The sequence below is a fragment of the Tenrec ecaudatus genome, chromosome 6 (assembly GCF_050624435.1).
Source record: "Tenrec ecaudatus isolate mTenEca1 chromosome 6, mTenEca1.hap1, whole genome shotgun sequence".
Classification (NCBI taxonomy): domain Eukaryota; kingdom Metazoa; phylum Chordata; class Mammalia; order Afrosoricida; family Tenrecidae; genus Tenrec; species Tenrec ecaudatus.
Genome location: NC_134535.1, coordinates 81,639,215 through 81,656,428, shown reverse-complemented (window position 1 = coordinate 81,656,428; position 17,214 = coordinate 81,639,215). Strand labels below are relative to the sequence as shown.

General features: G+C 45.2%; 1 protein-coding gene across 1 annotated transcript in view; it reads right to left on the bottom strand.

Annotated features, from left to right (window-relative positions):
• The window catches only part of LOC142451498 (keratin, type II cuticular Hb1-like), a 119,838-nt gene that overhangs the window by 84,332 nt on the left and 18,292 nt on the right, over nt 1-17,214 (bottom strand). The window lies entirely within an intron of this gene.

The following is a 17,214-nucleotide window of genomic DNA, read 5'->3' as shown; positions in this document are numbered from 1 at the left end:
GGCAGGGGTGGGCAGTGGTTGCCGGTGACACACCCCTTCGCCCATCCAAAGCAAGGTCTTATTCTGGGTGACATGCTCTGAAATGAACCACTGCACCACCAGCACTCCACTCTGGCAGGAGAGGGAGATGAGGCTGGAACAGCAGGCTGGAGTCCAGGTCCAGGTAAGAGGTCCTCTGGATGATCCAGCTTGGGGATGCCTTGAGACCTCTGCCTGGAGCCTCATTAAGATGTGGAGGGAAATGGCTTCTGCATCATAAAGAACACTCTCTTTGTTTTATCTAGTTGGTGTTTGTTCTAACATTTGTATAGGCGTGTAATTTTCATATCATACAATTAAATAGTTCAAGCATATGAAAAAGTAGTTAGTGCAATCGGCACTACAGAAACTTCCAGGAGAGTATGTGCTCTTTTGTGCTCATTATTATGAGCTCCCCGATTCCCCAAACCACTCCAAGATACGATTGATCCATTGACTGCCTGCATAGATTTTACTCTCCTGGATTTCCTGTACAGAAACACATGCCAAAAATCTGAAAGAAGCAGAAAGTATTAAAAGCTATAATACATTTTAAATGTGTGAAAAGGGAGGACAAGTGATAGGGTATTGAATGATAACCTCACTACATCAGGCCTGAGGCCCTCTGCCTGAGGCAAGCTGTTCAAGTCCCTGCTCAATGCTCAGAGGGCATTCACTGAAGGGTTCATCCATGAGATTAATCCTGAAAATGGATTTGGGGCTCTCATTGTCATTCACAGCCTTCTGAAAACTGGGTGCTCACAATTGAAGTTCTAATATCATTTCATCTTCTGTTCTTAGGTTTTACAATTTACAATCCATGGGTCACACAGGCTGGTGTGCTCTTTCAGTGGGAACTTAGCTAACCCCTCACTTAGATGACGGCTTCCTTTAAGACAAGCCTTGAAGACTGGAGACACTCTTCTTTCTGAGAGCCACAGGCCGTCTTGTTGCTTCAGCGCACGTTGCTGTAGCAGCCAGACCTTCAGTGATCTCTTCAGGAGGGTAAGTACTGACTAGGACCACTGGGTAACAGCTACTCGCTCTTCACTCAAGTCTCCACAGATGAAGGAGAAGGAGGAGAGAGTGGAGCACATCCTGGCCCACCAGGCCATGAGGACGATGTTCCCAATGAAAGCTGCCAGTCCACAAAAAAGAACACATGGCCAGCCCCACTGTGAGACATGAGGCCCCCCCACTGACCCATAGCCCTACAGGGGACAACACCAGAGACATAGTGTGGGACTTGCACCTGATCTGATCCTGCCACACCGAGCCAAAACACAAAGGGGGAGCAACAGAACAGCAAGGGAACAGAGCAGCGAGGTCCCCAGGGAATGCTGAAGATGGACTTTGGGTCCAGGGCATGGTGCCCCACAGACTGCACTGGAAAACACTCCTAAAGGCCAACAAACAATCCTTGAACTAACTATAAGCTTTTGTTCTTGTTGTGATTTGTTTTGTTTGGGGGCATTAGTTTGTTGTTGTTGTTTCGTTGTATATTGTTGCTTGGTTTTGCCCCGTCTTGTTTTTGTGCATGTTATAATCTCTGCAGATCTGTCTAAATAAGATAGGTTGGATGAACAATCTGGAGAAGAAAACAACGGGCCCAACAGTTCTGGGGGGACAGGGGAGAGGGGGAGGTGGGAGGAAAGGTATTGGTGTTAACACACCCAGGGATATGGGAACAACAAATGATCTAAATCGGTGGTAAGAAGGCTATGGGAGGCCTGGTAGGGCATGATCAAGGGTATTGTAACCAAGAGGAATTGCTAAAATCCTGGTGAGGACTGAGCATGATAGTGGGACAGGAAGAAAGTCAAAGGAAATAGAGGCAGGAGCTGGGAGGCAAAGAGCATTTATAGAGGTCTACATAAAGACATGTACATATGCAAATATATTTAAATATGAGCATGGGGAAATAGATCTATGTGCCTATATTTATAGATTTAGAATTAAAGTCGCAGAAGGACATTGGACATCCACTCAATTACTCCCTCAATGCAAGAATACTTTTTTCTAATAAAGTGGCATTCTATGATGCTCACCTTCCTGACACAACTGATGAAGACATAGAAAGTAGATAAGCAAATGTGGTGAAGAAAGCTGATGGTGCCCGGCTATCAAAAGATATTGCATCTGGTGTCTTAAAAACTTGATGGTAAACAAGCAGCCATCGAACTCAGAAGCAACAAAGCCCACATTGAAGAAGCACACAAGCCTGTGTGATCATGAGTTGCCGAAAGGATCAGTTATCAGGCATCAAAGAACAAAATATCTTACCATAGTGAATGAGTGGCGGGAGTGCAGAGTGGAGACCCAAAGCCCATTTGTAGGCCACTAGACATCCCCTTACAGAAGGGTCTTGGGGATGAGACAAGCCAGTCGGAATACAAAGTAACAAGGATAAAAAATACAACTTTCCTCTAGTTTCTAAATGCTTCCTCCCCACTCACCTACCCCCCGCCCACTATCATGATCCCAATTCTACCTTGCAAGTCTGGCTAGACCAGAGGATGGACACTGGTACAAAAAGGAACTGGAAACACAGGGAATCCAGGGCAGATGATCCCTTCGGGACCACTGGTGTGAGTGGCGATACTAGGAGGGTCGAGGGAGGGTGGGTTAGAAAGCGGGAACCGAGAACCACATGTGACCTCCTCCCTGGGTGAGGGACAACAGAAAACTGGGTTAGAGGAGACGTTGAACAATGCAAGATATGACGAAATAATAATTTATAAATTATCCAGGGCTCATGTGGGAGGGGGAAGTGGGGAGGGAAGAGAAAAAATGAGAACCTGGTGCCAGGGGCTTAAGTGGAGAGCAAAAGTTTTGAGAATGATGAGGGCAATGAATGTATAAACGTGCTTTACACAATTGATGTATGGATGCATGGTGATAAGAGTTGTATGAGCCCCTAATAAAACGATTTAAAAAATCTCGGCTCCAATTAAGCCAAAGCACAAAATAATTCAGATATCTGTAGTTTATATATGTTTCTGGTTCCATTTACAAACATTCTCATTTTATTGGGGAACGTTCTAAATCATCCTTATGGAGCATATTACAATTCTATCGATCATCAGCACTAATTTAGCTATAGAATCTACCATGGTTGAGGAAAGAACATGGCCCAAGTATAGAGTGGCTTTTAGAACCAAATACATGGGTTGTAGACTCAAATATTATCTAGTTGGCACAGAGGGCATTTCAGATGTTGTAAGTATCTTGAGTCACAGAAAGCTCCAGGAAAAGTTCATGAGTGCACAAAAATGTGCATTCCCATGTAAATGTAGAAACCTTTCTGTACTCTGAGCACCAGGAGGTCACCACCAAGACAGCCTGCATTCCTGTTGGTCTCCTTGCTGGTGTCTCTTTATAAGAAACTCTGCTTTTTCCTTCTCGCTTGGTGTTAGTGAATTGGCTCTACTGCTCCAGGGCTAGGGCCTTTAATAAAGTTGCAAAATTGGTCTCCTGCAGGGAGCTGGTTACACTAGCCCTGGTTCCATCTCCTGAAGGACCAGGATTCAGGACAGAGCTGTGGTGAGAGACAGCGCACCCTCTTCTGGTCGATGGAGGTCCCTCTACCCTGGGTCCCCTGGAAGAGTGGAGAACTCCGCAATGGCAAGTCCACAGCGAGGAAGAGCACTGACAGACACGCACACGAGATGTCTGAGGGAACTGCAAATTCCCTGTAAGGACTACAGAAGAGGTGGGTGCTGTAGACCCCTGATGCTAAGAGCCAGCAGTCAGCTGAGGACAAGGAAGCTATGGAGTATCCCAAGCTGAGGATGATGATGCAGAGTTGGAGATGTGTGCTGGCAGGGAGTCCACAGCATCTGGGAAATGGCTTCTATCTAGATGGAGCATCTCTGAAGAATTAAGTATCAAACCTGTGGAACTGCTGTATGATTTACTAGTTATAATATGATAGCTGGAAAAAAGATCCGGTGATCATAACATTTTTTGCTACTGAACTTGCTGTGTAGAACTAAAATGACGAGTGGAAAATGAATGAGAAATGTTTCATGACTCCATGAAAATTGGATATAAAAAGACTGAGTTGACGTCCATTATTTTTTCAAGCCTTTTGAAAGCAACCAAGAGCCCCCTTGATATCTTATGCATTTCTCAAAGCTTCCAACGTTTGGGGAAGGAGACAGGGAAGCAAACGGAAAGGGAAATTGTGGAGGGAAAGGAAAGGGAGGGAAGGGGTGGAAAGGGGCCTCCATTGTGGGGAGAAAGCAGTGTGCCTTTGGAAGGATAATGAAAGAATCAGTGCCCAGGGAGAGGGAGGAAGCAAGAAGTAGGAAGTTCAGGAAACACAGAGAGTGAGTCTTATGGAAGAGTGAGAGAGAGAGCAAATGATGAGGAAGGTGGGGTGGGAGATGGAGCAGTTAGTACCCCCTCACTGACCCCGTGGTTACAGCAATGTGGGGCAGAAAGACTGTACACGGTGTTAAAGCAATGAGACAGATTGTGTACTTTGACCCCATCCTCCTCCTGATTCCGTCCCTCCCAGGAAGACTCAGGGGACTGGGAAGCCTGGATCAGAGGTGCCCTGCTCACTTGCACAGCTCATGGACTGTGAGTTCAAGAAAACCACTGTGTCCCAAGGCTAATTTCCTGGGGCTTCTTTGGGGAGAGCCTTCATTAAGCAAAATCTGTCCACAAAATATAGTAATATATTGTGTTTTTGCATTTTATTTCTATGTAAGCTACATATCCTGCAATTCAATAGTTCAATCATGCAATCATATGAAACATTGTACAATCATTCATACAATCAATTTTACAACGTCTCCCCCCTAGATTTAGTCGCATATAAAATGAGCTATTTAGCCACAATGAGTTCTAGTGATTCCTCTCCTGACATAAATTATTTTCCATAAACAAGGAATATCCAAGAAAGATTCAGAGCAACAGGCTTGTACATCACAAGCTGCCCTCATAGGCCTTACCGGACCAGCCCCAGTCAGACGTCCACAGACAGAAGCACTGCAGAGCAAAACCAACACAGCAAGTCCCAACATGTGGCTCAGGGGACGGCCTGGAACAGCCAGGTCAGTAGCTCCCATCCCTGCTGAGTTCCTGGCCGGGGGGCGACCCCTTCCAGTGCAGCAGTGTGTGATGAGACCCAGCACTTGGTCAGGACCTCAAGCACTGACGCCCAGAGTGGGATGAGTGCTGCCCTGTGAGTCTCCTTCCAGCCCTCCTCCCGCAGGGTAAAAAGGCTCTGCTGGAGAGTTCCGGCTTGTTTACCTGAGTTCCGGTTTGTTCAGCTCCTGAGCTAAATAGACAGATTTAAATAAACACACATCTTGTCACCTGCCTGGATAACCTGTGTCCCTCATGAGATTGCAAGCCAGCCAGACAAAGTTCAACACTTAAACTTTGGGAAAACTCAGTTAAAACTTGTCATGTGCCAGCCTGCTCCCACCCAGAAACTGGGAACCTCTGTGTGATGGTGCCTTGTGGTCAAATACGAATGCTACATTTGGGGATCTTGGCTTAGCCCTTCTATTTAGTCACACGGAGAGCAGTTTGTGCCTCTTTGCAAGGACTGCTGAGTGCCAGCAAGTTTAGAACCTAAGGCAGGAAATGAGGATGGCACCCCCGTGATGGGAAACACACTTTGATGCCTATTTTGAGGGAGGGAACTATCTCAGAGTATAGGACCCAGGAGGCGCCCCAGTTCCTCCTTTCCTAATGACCTGGACCCTGTTCAAAGCCTAGTCCAAGTCCCCCAGGAGAGTGATGGCATCGTAGCCAAAGTGGATTGATTTAATCTGAGACAGAGGACTCTTCGGTTCACCCTATCTGCTAGCATGGTGGAAGTAAAAGGATCAGGATGTCTGTTCCACGCTTCCACCTGACTCCCCTAGGACCTGACCCATGTCCACAGGAGCCCACCTAGCACTGCGGTGCCCAGCCTGAGCCACCTGACCTGGCCTCCCTCCCAGCAGCAGGAAGGGAGAACTGGAACTAGGAAGGGCTTGAGGGCGGCCCCGGACAAAGCAGCAGGGCCACGTGCTGTGTTCACTGACTCAGAGGTGGGAACTGGGAGGTTCCAGGGGGTTAGGCTTTGGTCCATCCCACCAGCATCAAGTCCTTCCAGGTTGTCTTGAGACTCCAAGAGCCAAGGAGATGGCAGAGCAGAGATCGGAAGCTTCACTCCTTCCAGCCTTTCAGTGTGAGACATACGCAAGGACCAGATGACTATTTCCATACTCTTTTCCACTTTCCTTCCATCAACGATTACTCAGGACATCGTTTCCTTTTCTCAAATGCCAATGGTATTGTTTAGATTTCAGTATTAAAATGAACTGTAGTTTTAGTAATACTGTCACCTGCATTCATTTTGAATTTCCTGTGGATTTCAAATAGTCATTGAAATGGCAAGAAAGAAAGAAAGAAAGAAAAGATCAATGTAGAGCTCAGAGAGACTCTGAAGCATGCTCTTAATTGTGTAGAAGCTAAAAGAAATGGGAGCATTTTTGAGGTTTAAGAGCTGAATAGAACATTTCAAAGGGCAGCTCCAGAAGACAAAGGCAGAGATTATCGTGAAATGTGGGAAGACCTTGAATTAGAAAACCAAAAGGCAAGAACACACTCAACATAGTTTATACTGAAAGAACTCAAGAAAAAAAATCAAGCCCCAGTTGTAACCTTGAAAGATCTGTGGCCAAAATATTGATAAAGTAGAAATCATCAAGAGAAGCTGGAAAGAATACACAGGGAAATAGTGACCAGACTTGAACCATGTGGTCCAGGATGTGAATGCAACATACCGGCAGGAAGGAGGGAACTGTAGAGAGGTCTGAGGGGCCGACCCAATCACAACTATGTGGCCAGTCCCTCCTCACTCAACAATTTACTTCGAAAGACAACACTGAAGCTACAGCTCAGTGAGAGGAACATGTCTGATCAGAGGACATGGGATTAAATGAAGGGGGGAATGAGAGAGTGGCCCACCAGCCTTGAGGACGATATTCCTGCTCAGAGCAGCCAGTGCACATGACACCCATCACTGACCCATAACCCTACAAGGGACAACACTGGAGACACGGTGCAGGAATTGTGCCTGATCTGACCCCACCGCACCAAGGCAAAACACTAATGGGCATGGTACAGAACAGCTCAGGGAACAGGGCAAGGAAGTCCCGAGGGAATACCAAAAATAGACCTGGGGGCTTGGACATGACACCCCATCAGACTTGACCAGAAAACACTCCTAAAAGTCAACAAAGCCTGAACTATTTCTAGGCTTTTCTCTTTGTTGTCATTGGTTTTGTTGCTCTTGTTGTTTTCTTTTGTTGCTTTCTTTTGCTCTTTCTTGTTTTTCTGTGTTTGGTCTGTCTAGATAAATAGGAGGGATAAACATTATGGAGGAGAAGACAAGGGACAGATGGTTCAGGGGGACATGGGAGAGGGGGAGGCGGGGGAAAGAAAGTGGATGTTAACAAACCCAGGGACAAGGGAAGAGCAAGTGATGCAAACTCAATGGCAAGGAGGGGTTAGAAGGCCTAGCAGGGCTTGATCAATGGCAATGTAATAGAGAGAAATTACTGAAACCCAAATGAAGGCTGAGCATGATAGTGGGACAAGAGGAAAGCAAAATTAAATAGCGAAAGAACTAGAAGGCAATGGGCATTTATAGAGGTCTAAATACAGGCATGTACATATGTAAATGTGTTTATATATGATGTGGGGAAATAGATCTATGTGCACATATTTCTAGGTTTAGTATTAAGGTAGGTAATGGACATTGGGCTTCTACTCAAGTACTCCATCAATGCAAGAACACTTTGTTCTATTAAACTGGCATTCTGCGATGCTCACCATCCCAACATGATCACTGAAGAGAAAGCATGTTCATAAGGAAATATGGTGAAGAAAACTGATGGGGTCTTGCTATCAAAAGATATAGCGTCTGGGTTCTTAAAGGCTTGGAGATTAACAAGTGGCCATCTAGTTCTGAAGCAACATAACCCACATGGAAGAAGCCCACCAACCTGTGTGATCATAAGGTGTCGATGGAATGAGGTATCAAGCATCAAAGGCCCAGAACAAAAAATCATATCATTGTGAAAGAGGGGGAGTATGGAGCAGACACTCAAAGCCTATCTGTAGGCAAGTGGACATCCACTTACAGAAGGGTCGCAGGGAGGCGATGAGCCAGTCAGTGTGCAGTATTTTTAATGCTTCCTCCCCTTCACTATCATGATCCTAATTCTGCCTTATATATCCGGCTATACCAGCAGATATACACCGGTACAGATAACAACTGGAAACACAGGGAATCCAGGACAGATAGATCCCTCAGGACCAATAATGAGAGTGGTAATACCAGGAGGGTAAAGAGAAGGTGAGGGAGAAGGGGTGAACCGATAACAAGGATCAACATATAACCCCCTCTCTGGGAGATGGACAATAGAAAAGTGGGTGAAGGGAAACAAGACAGTGTAAAACATGACAAAAATAATCATTTATAAATTATAATGGGTTTAGGGGGATGGGGAGGGAGGGGGTAAGGAGGAGTTGAAGTAAAAAGGGGGGCTCATGTAAAAAGAAAATGTTTTGAGAATAATAATGTCAAAAAATGTACAAATGTGTTTGACACAATGGATGGATGTACAGATTGTGATAAGAGTCGTATCAGCCCGCAATAAAATGATTTTTTCAATATGAAAAAAGAAAGAGCTTTATATAAAAAGCAATTGTGTATTAAGAAATCATCCCAGTCCAGTCCAGACCAAGTCCACCTGTCTGGAAGAGTAGAACCCCAGGTGGGGGAGGTCAGATGCTCGCAGGCATCCTCCCAGAGGGCGATCACTTGCTAGACTACAGTGGGCCCCACTCCCTGCTGTTGTCATCTATTTGGTTCCTGTAGGTGGGGTTTACACCCTACTGGTAGTGGTTCCTATGGAGATCTAGGGAACAGGTCAAAGTTAAGCTGCCAATCCTGACTCTAGGATCTGCCCATCAGGTCATATGTATACCCCCAATCCCTCCTCTTTCTATTGCATGTATGTCCCTAGACCACCCCCTCTCATTGCTGTATTACCTATAGCACAACCCACCCCTGTGACCTATGTCCTCACCTGTAATTAGTGGGATTGCATGCCCCCCCAAAAAGGTATAGAGCCTGGGTTATCTATACAGCCCTCTCTAGCTCAGTGGGTTCCCCCTCTTCTCTCCCACACTCACTCCCCTACTCCCTTGCTCCTAGCTCTCTTCCCTTCCCCCTCCCTCCACGTGGACCATCAAGCAGGGCTGAGGTGAGCATTGCTGCCATGAATGTGTCTGGCTCCATTATTGCAATATCTCTTTTATCTGTCATGCTCTCTGTAACTATATTATAATATATATATACACACACACCGTACAATTGTGCTTACTGAACCCGTGATTAGTGGTGGGGGGCTGGCCACCACCTCATACCACAAGCCCGGAACCCAACTGCATCAGTGCCCAACAAAATTGATAGCCCTAATAATTTGGGGTTTTTCCTCAAGGTCTGTGATCCACCATGGTACTAGAGCTTTCCGTATGGATTATGACTCAATGTGAGGAAGCAAAATCCTCTGAAATGAGCCAATGAGGAATAGCATGAAGGATGGATAAATGTTTGAACTGTCCAGGATTTTGGCTCGCTTAGATCCACTATCAATCAGCATGGAAGCAGCAGCCCCGCGATCAAGAGATGCGCTGTGTTAGTCCACCTGCTGCAGAGGACCTCCTTTGGACTATTGCACAGCAAGGAGGTTACTTTGTGGGCTCAGGTACGCCCGACTCAAGTCATGCTATTTTCCACGGCCTCCCATGCCTGTGAAAGGTGGGCATTGAATAAGGAATGCTAAAGGAGAATGCATGCACTTGCATTGTGGTTCTGGAGAAGAATAGTGACAGTACCTTGGACTGCTTAAAGGATGAACAACGTTGTCTTCAAAGAAGTATGACCACAGAAAAGAGGTCATACACCTTCGTACTTACATTGGACATGCTTGAAGGAAAGACCAGTCTTCGAGGAAGGCATTACGTTTGTCAAAGCAGAGCGACAGAAAAATGAGGAAGGTCCTCAGCAAGATAGATTGACATAGTAACTCCAACGATGAACTCCGCAGAGAGTCCATCGTGAGGACGGCGCATGACCAGCAGTGTGTCCTTCCATTGTGCAGAGTGCTGCTATGAGCCTCACTGACTCGATGGCTCCTGATCTCTGGGGCTGTTTCTCTTAATCAGCAAGCTCTAAGCCTCTCTCAGAGGTTCTTCCTGGAGACTGCACTTCCAGAGCACGGGGCTTCACTGCGAATTGAAATGACGACCTGCCGCTGCTGAGTGAAGCTGAATGTGGGCTCCTGGCTGTCTTTCTGGTCATTGTCTCAGCCTGACTCTGGTTCCACAATGAACTTGGCACCTTAGGTGCCCTCAGAGTGCCCTCCTGTGTTACACAGCAACGTTGACCCACGGAGCTTCCTTGACTGTGATCATCAGGCCTGCGTCCTCAAAAACCACCGGGGAACTTCACCCGCCATCACACACACCCCACCTTTAAGAGAGTCGTCCATCACAGACCACTGGGCCCACCAGGGCATCCAATCTGTGTGCTTGTGCTTGTATTTGCTATCAAACACTCTCCCCATCCAACACGGCTGCCATGTTCCTGTAAGAACCTCCCCCAGCAAACAACAACGCAAATAATTCCCAGCTGTTTCAACCCCATCCAGGAGCAGAGTAAACATGGGGCTGGAACAGGACACCAGGGACTGAGTCACTGTTGGGTGCTGGCCTCACTCCCTGGGACACAGCAGCCACACAGGCCATCCCCACTCCAATGCCCTGATGAGCCCTGACATCCCAGAGAGACCCTGCTCAGCAGGGAACCTTTGAGAAAGACTCCTGACTGGCCAGTCAACTCTAACCCATGAGCAGCACTGCCCTGATGAGCTGGCCAAGATAATGCCTCAAACCAAGCCTGTGGGGAGGCCTGGGTGGAAATGGGTGGGCATGGTTCGCCCTTCCTGCTTTTCCATTTCAGTTAGCCCACAGCTGGCTTCCAGGGAGGCTAAACCTGCAGCACTTCCTGGTCCTCTGATATTTAATGGTGGATGACCTCTGCCAGTCACCACACACACACACACAGCCTGTGGGGGCAAAGGAGACCAATTGCTTAATGTACACACATTTACCAATTGGCTGACTTTATACCTATTCTCTCTTACTCCTCAGGAATCTGCTTCAGTCTGCCTCTTTACTACACTCCCTGTCCCCACTCCTATGCCGGCCCCTCCATGCTCTCTCATCTGTCTCCCAAGGAATCTGCACTCAAGAGAAGGCTATGCCCTGCGCAGACCAGGAACTTCCCCCTGGTCTACTCCCCTAGAGCCTGGCCTGAGACATCTTGGGCGACCTATGGTCCACTGCCCAGTTGTCTTGAATAGGGCCTCCCTGGGCCACTGCAGTGGGTCTCCCACATGCATTAGTGAACCCTGGACATACGCAGGACTTGTAGTGGAAGCTAGAGAGTGGTTGCAGACAGAGGTTTCTGGCTCCAGGCTTCAGCCTTCTGGTGAACAACATTTACTTTTTAATGTGGGGGCAGGTCAGTCCCTCAGGGAGATCTCCCCTGGAGGTTAACTAGTCTCACGGCCACAGCGCTCGGCAGCCTGGTCCAGTCATGTTGACACAGAACCTTAATGCTCACATCCTGTTTGCACATTCCTTGAGTAAAGGACGGCAGGTGCTCTGTCGTGTGGAATATGTTCAGCTGTATAAGAAATTGCCACACTGATTCCCAAAACGGTCCTACCCTATTGCACTCCATCAAAGTGGCAGCTGCTGTACGCTCTACACCTGACACAGTCCGTCTTTAACATGTCAGCCTTCTAGGGGGTGGTGCGCTCCCAGCAGCTGTCCACAGAGAAACTATGCTGTGTGCTGGTGAGGGGCATGCTCACAGTCAGTGATCAGATGCTCTCTTCCTGGACAAGGCTGTTCCAATTCGGTTTAAGGATCAGAAGGCATTCAATGCTTCTGGAGATGCTGGAACTTGATTTGGGAGCTCAGACTGGGGCGCACTTTGTGCCTGAACTAGATGGTAACATCCGTAGATGCCTCCTTTTGTGAAGACTAGCCTTTAAGACCTCAGGTGCTATTCTGTTGACACCAGGCACCATAAACTTGGTTCAGCACATATTGTGATTGTACCCATCTCTTCGGGGATCATCTCACATGGACCAATATTGAGGAGGACGACATTACAAGAACTAGTTCTAAGATTGGGGCTGATTATTATGTGTCAGCATAGAATCTATTGATACATATATGGTTTATATATCTATGGTCCACCTCAAATGTAGCATATCAGCTTCTTGAGAGTAATCTTGAAAAGTAAGCTCCATGGAAAATTGATGATAACAGTGTCATTACTCTATTACAGCACAGACATAAAATGCTAGTGCGAAAAGGGAACTATCAGGATACATAAAAGGAAGATTTTTGCTTGATGTGGGGAAATATTCACTTATTGAAATGAATAAATCTGAAGTGACAGAAAGTTTGGTGAGGAAAACACACATAAAACACCATCTGGGATCTTAAAGGCTTATCGTAAAACAAACCGCCATTTATGTCAGGAGTCAATCAAGTCCACATGGAAGAAACACACCAGCTACTGTGCTCCAAGGATGGCAAAAAATAAAATCCAAACCCGAAGGAAGCATTTGTAGCAGAGCTTCGCTTGTGAACACCAGTTAGCAGAAGGCTTTGGATGACATGGGAAGGCCAAAATGCATTTGCAGGGTCCCCACTGGATTAAGCCATTGGCGAGTCCTCTCTGAACATAAGTCAAGGGATGTGATTGTCTTTGGTACCAGACAGTGAGCATTGTGAAGTGATTGCAGCAGATGTCGTTAGGTTAAAATGTAACACCGTGTCGTCTCATCTCCCTTTTGACACATTTTAAAGTTATTTCCATTTTTAATATTTTTCTCCTTCATTTTCAATGAAAGTTTTCTATGGTTTGTCTGGGCATAGGTTTTGGTTTTGTGTTTGTTTGCTTCCTGTTTGTGCCTTAGAGGATTTTCTGTCTGTGAATTCCAGGATAGGTGAATCTATAGAGACAGTGGCTGGATTCCTAGTTACCTAAGGGCCAGGAGAGGAGGAGGGTGGGGAACGGGAGCGAACAACAATGAGCGTGAGAAGAAATGTTCTGAAATCGATGATGGTGATGCTCGCACGGCCCTTCTTACTGGGATTAACTTGGATGATGTGTGTCACAGGTGCCAATAGAGTGAGTTTTTAATTTTTAAGTGACTGGACATTGATTAGGAAAACAATGGGTGTTATGCACAATACAACACTTTCAATAACACTCATTCACTAAGAAGCCAAACTGTATGTGTGCAGAATTTAAGACCTGAAACAAATTCAAAGAAAATAGCAAATATATATATGAGTTTCAAGTTTCTGGCTACTGGGAAACCTCAAAAACAATACAGAGTGGAACAAAGTCCAAGTACTTTAAATTCCACAACCTTGGAGCCCCACCATGGGCTCTGCACACCCTAGAGAGTTCCTGAGGGTCCACAGGAGGGCTTCAGGGCTGTGACCGAAAACGGGTGCATTTCCAGTACAATTTGCCTTCACTCGAGGGGAGTTCCAGTTGGACTCTTTCTCATGTGACCTATGAGAAATACTGCACACTTGGCCTACCTGAAGTCTAACACCTAATGTGTGAGGCCTGCATCACCAGTGGCAGAACAAGAAGTTCAGTGCAGAAGACATGGTCATCGATATAACACAGGGTGCATCCTCCTGAAACAGTGTTAAGTGTTTTTCCCAAGGCTAGACTTCCCTTGTCTAGTTCACTCACCAGCAGAAGTGAAATCCCCTTCTCAGAGACAGGCATATTCTCCCCTCCTCTGATCCTGAGTTTCCATGGAAATGCACTGATCGCACTGCAGGAGTGTCTTAACAAACTAGAGTGACTGCAGAGCAAACCACATTGGGGTCCTCCAGGATGCTTGCCTCCCTCCCCCTACAGGGAGGGAATGATTCAAGCTGAGATGAGATATCCTGTGAGGAACTAGTTTTGTAAGTGTGAGTGCATTTGTCGTGGGCGTGTAAGTGTGTGTGTGTGTATGTGTGTGTGTGTGTGTGTGTGAGAGAGAGAGAGAGAGAGAGAGTGAGAGAGAGAGCGTGTGTTCAATGGGCAATAAGGCAGTCACAAATGGATTATTAGCATTGGACAGATACATTAGGACCTTTTCTTAGAGACCAGATTAAATGATTACAGACCTGCAGTAAACTCAAACTGATTGGTTTGCCTTTCCCTTGGCATCTGTTCCTTTAAGCAGACTGAATTTTTAATAAAACACAACGCTCAGAACAAACTGGTCTACTCATTTTGTTGGACTGTCCTTCAAATTCAAAGTGTTTTTTTTTTGCTTTGTCTTGTTTTTGACATCTGTTTTTCGTTCTTTTGCTTTTCCGATCCCTAGAGTTTTACAAGAACATCCAGGGGCATAGGGCTTGCACAGGTTACCCATGAACGCCTCGATAGCCGGGCGGGGACATAATATTAACAATACTAAGCTAAAAGTCTGAAAATCACCATTCAAAGAATAGCAAGTACTACAAGATGGTTGTGTTTGTTTAAATAACACCAGTCGGCTATATTTTAAGAATACTCCAGGTGAGACGTAAATATGGATGCTAAAATATTTTTGTTCAGACACAAAACTGTTCCTTGGGAAACCTTGTGGAATTTGTACTGTCCTTCCTACACTGTAAATCATAGCTTAAACTTCATTAGCTTCTCTAGTCATGGTTTTTACCAAAATGTTAAGTTTGTCAATGAAAGTGCTCATTCTTAGTCATAATAACTGAATCCTTTGGTCTGACAATTTACAAGAAATGAGAAAAGTAGTTGCTCATATACAGAGAATAGAGTCTGAAGACACCCACAGTAAAGCGCTCACAGGAACATACAGTCTATTTAATAGAAACTTCTATTCTTGGTGTTGCTGCATCAGCCCCAACTCACGAACCTCATCACCTTCCCTCTGGAAATTGCAGTCTAGCTTGATGGCCTCCAACTTCAATATACAGCCCTTTTGTATACGTCCAATACATTATATTTTCATTGAAAATTTTTGGTCAATTGTCTTGGCAGGTCCCTAAAGAAACTTTTCCCTGTAGATGAAAAAATTGATATGAAAAAATGTTTAAACCACACTCATTGCCCCCGAGTTAATGCCAACTCATAGCACCCCAATAGGACAGGGTAGAACTTCCCCCTCTGAGTTTCCAAGACTATAACTCTGTGCTGGAGGAGAAAGCCCCACCTTTCTGTCGAGAAATTTGGTATGGCCTTGATTAATTCAAATTATATATATTTTTAATGAAATATCTGTTGGTAATTTTGGAATGAATACAAAAACCAAGTTAGAGTCACAAGGAGTGTTTAAAATATTTTAACACAAAGATTAATATTAATTTTTACAAGTTTCAGATGGAATGCTACACCTTCAGGTTAATTGACTTTATTATTTTGTTTCTCAATTGCATTGTTGAAAAATCATTTGGAATGACCTACGTACAATCTTTTCCAAACTGCATTTACCTGGCAACATATATTTGGCATATAACAATCAACATTGGCTTCAACTGATGATCATGATAAATGTCCCACGATTCAGGACATTTTAAAATCATTTTATTGGTGGCTCCTACAGCTCTTTTCACAATCCATCCATCCATCCATTGTGTCAAGCACAATTTTCCATTTGTGGCCATCATCATTCTCAAAACATTTTCTTTCTACTTGAGTCCTTCGTTTCGGCTCATTTCTCTCTCCCCCCCATTCTCTCTCCCTCATGAATCCTTGATAATTTATAAATTATTATTATTTTATTATCTTACACGGACTACTGTCTCCCTTCTCCCACTTTTCTCTTGTCCATCCCCCGGGCGTGGGGGGGTGTTCAGTCAATCATTTTGATTGGTTTACCCTCTCTTTCCCCGACCCCACCTTAACCTTACCCTCCGTGTATCACTACTCTCAATTGGTCCTGAGGGGTTTCTCTGTCCTGGATTCCCTGTGTTGTGAGCATTTTTATCTGTACCCGTGTACATGCTCTGGTCTAGCTGGATTTGTTAGGTAGAATTGAGGTTGTGATTGTGGGGGAGGGGCTGAGGAAGCATTAAAGAACTGCAGTAAAGCTGTTTCGGCGGTGCTATACTGCACCCTGACTGGCTCATCTCTTCCTTGTGACCCAACTGTGAGCGGATGTCCAATTGTCTACAGAGGAGCTTTGGATCTCCACTCTGCCCTCCCCCTTATTCACATTGATATAATTTTTATTCTAGGTTTTTGACACCTGATAATTGATCCCATCGACACTTCATGATCACACAGGCTGCTTTGCTTCTTCCATGTGGGCTTTTTTGCTTCTCAGCTAGATGGCCATTTGTTCATCTTCAAGCCTTTAAGACCCCAGAGGCCATATCTTTCTATAGCTAGGCACCATCAGCTTTCTTCACCACATTTTCTTATGCACCCATTTTGTCTTCCACGATCATGTCAGGAAGGTGTGCAACACAGAATCCTGGATTATTAGAACAAAGTTTTATTGCTTTGAGGAAGTACTTGACTAGAAGCACAAGGTTTGTATGCTACCTTGATTCTTAACATATAAATATGTGTACATAGATATATTTCCCTATTGTTATATAAAAATATATTTACATATGTACATACTTGAATGTAGACATCAATAAATGCCTCCTGGTTATTTCCTCTATTTCCTTTTAGTTTACTCTTGTCCCATTATAATATTCTGCCTTCATTCAGGTTTCACTAATTCCTCTGAGTTTCCCTTGATCAAGCCCCAGCAGGCATCCTATGCCCCCTCACCATTGATTTTAGACTACTTAACCCCTTGTACCTTAGTTTGTTGACAGCACTTTCCTTCCTCTACCTCCCTCTCTCTTGTGTCTCCCTAGAATCATTGGTCCCATTGTTTTCTCATCCAGATTCAGGATTTTAGGTTCATCCTACTCAACCGCTCTTACAGACTCTGAGTCCACTGCTAGTGTAGTAGAAAGTCTTATTATCCCCATGACGTTCTGCAATGAAAGTCTGTATCCCATCTTATGAATGCTCGCCAATTTTGAACTAATATTAACTTC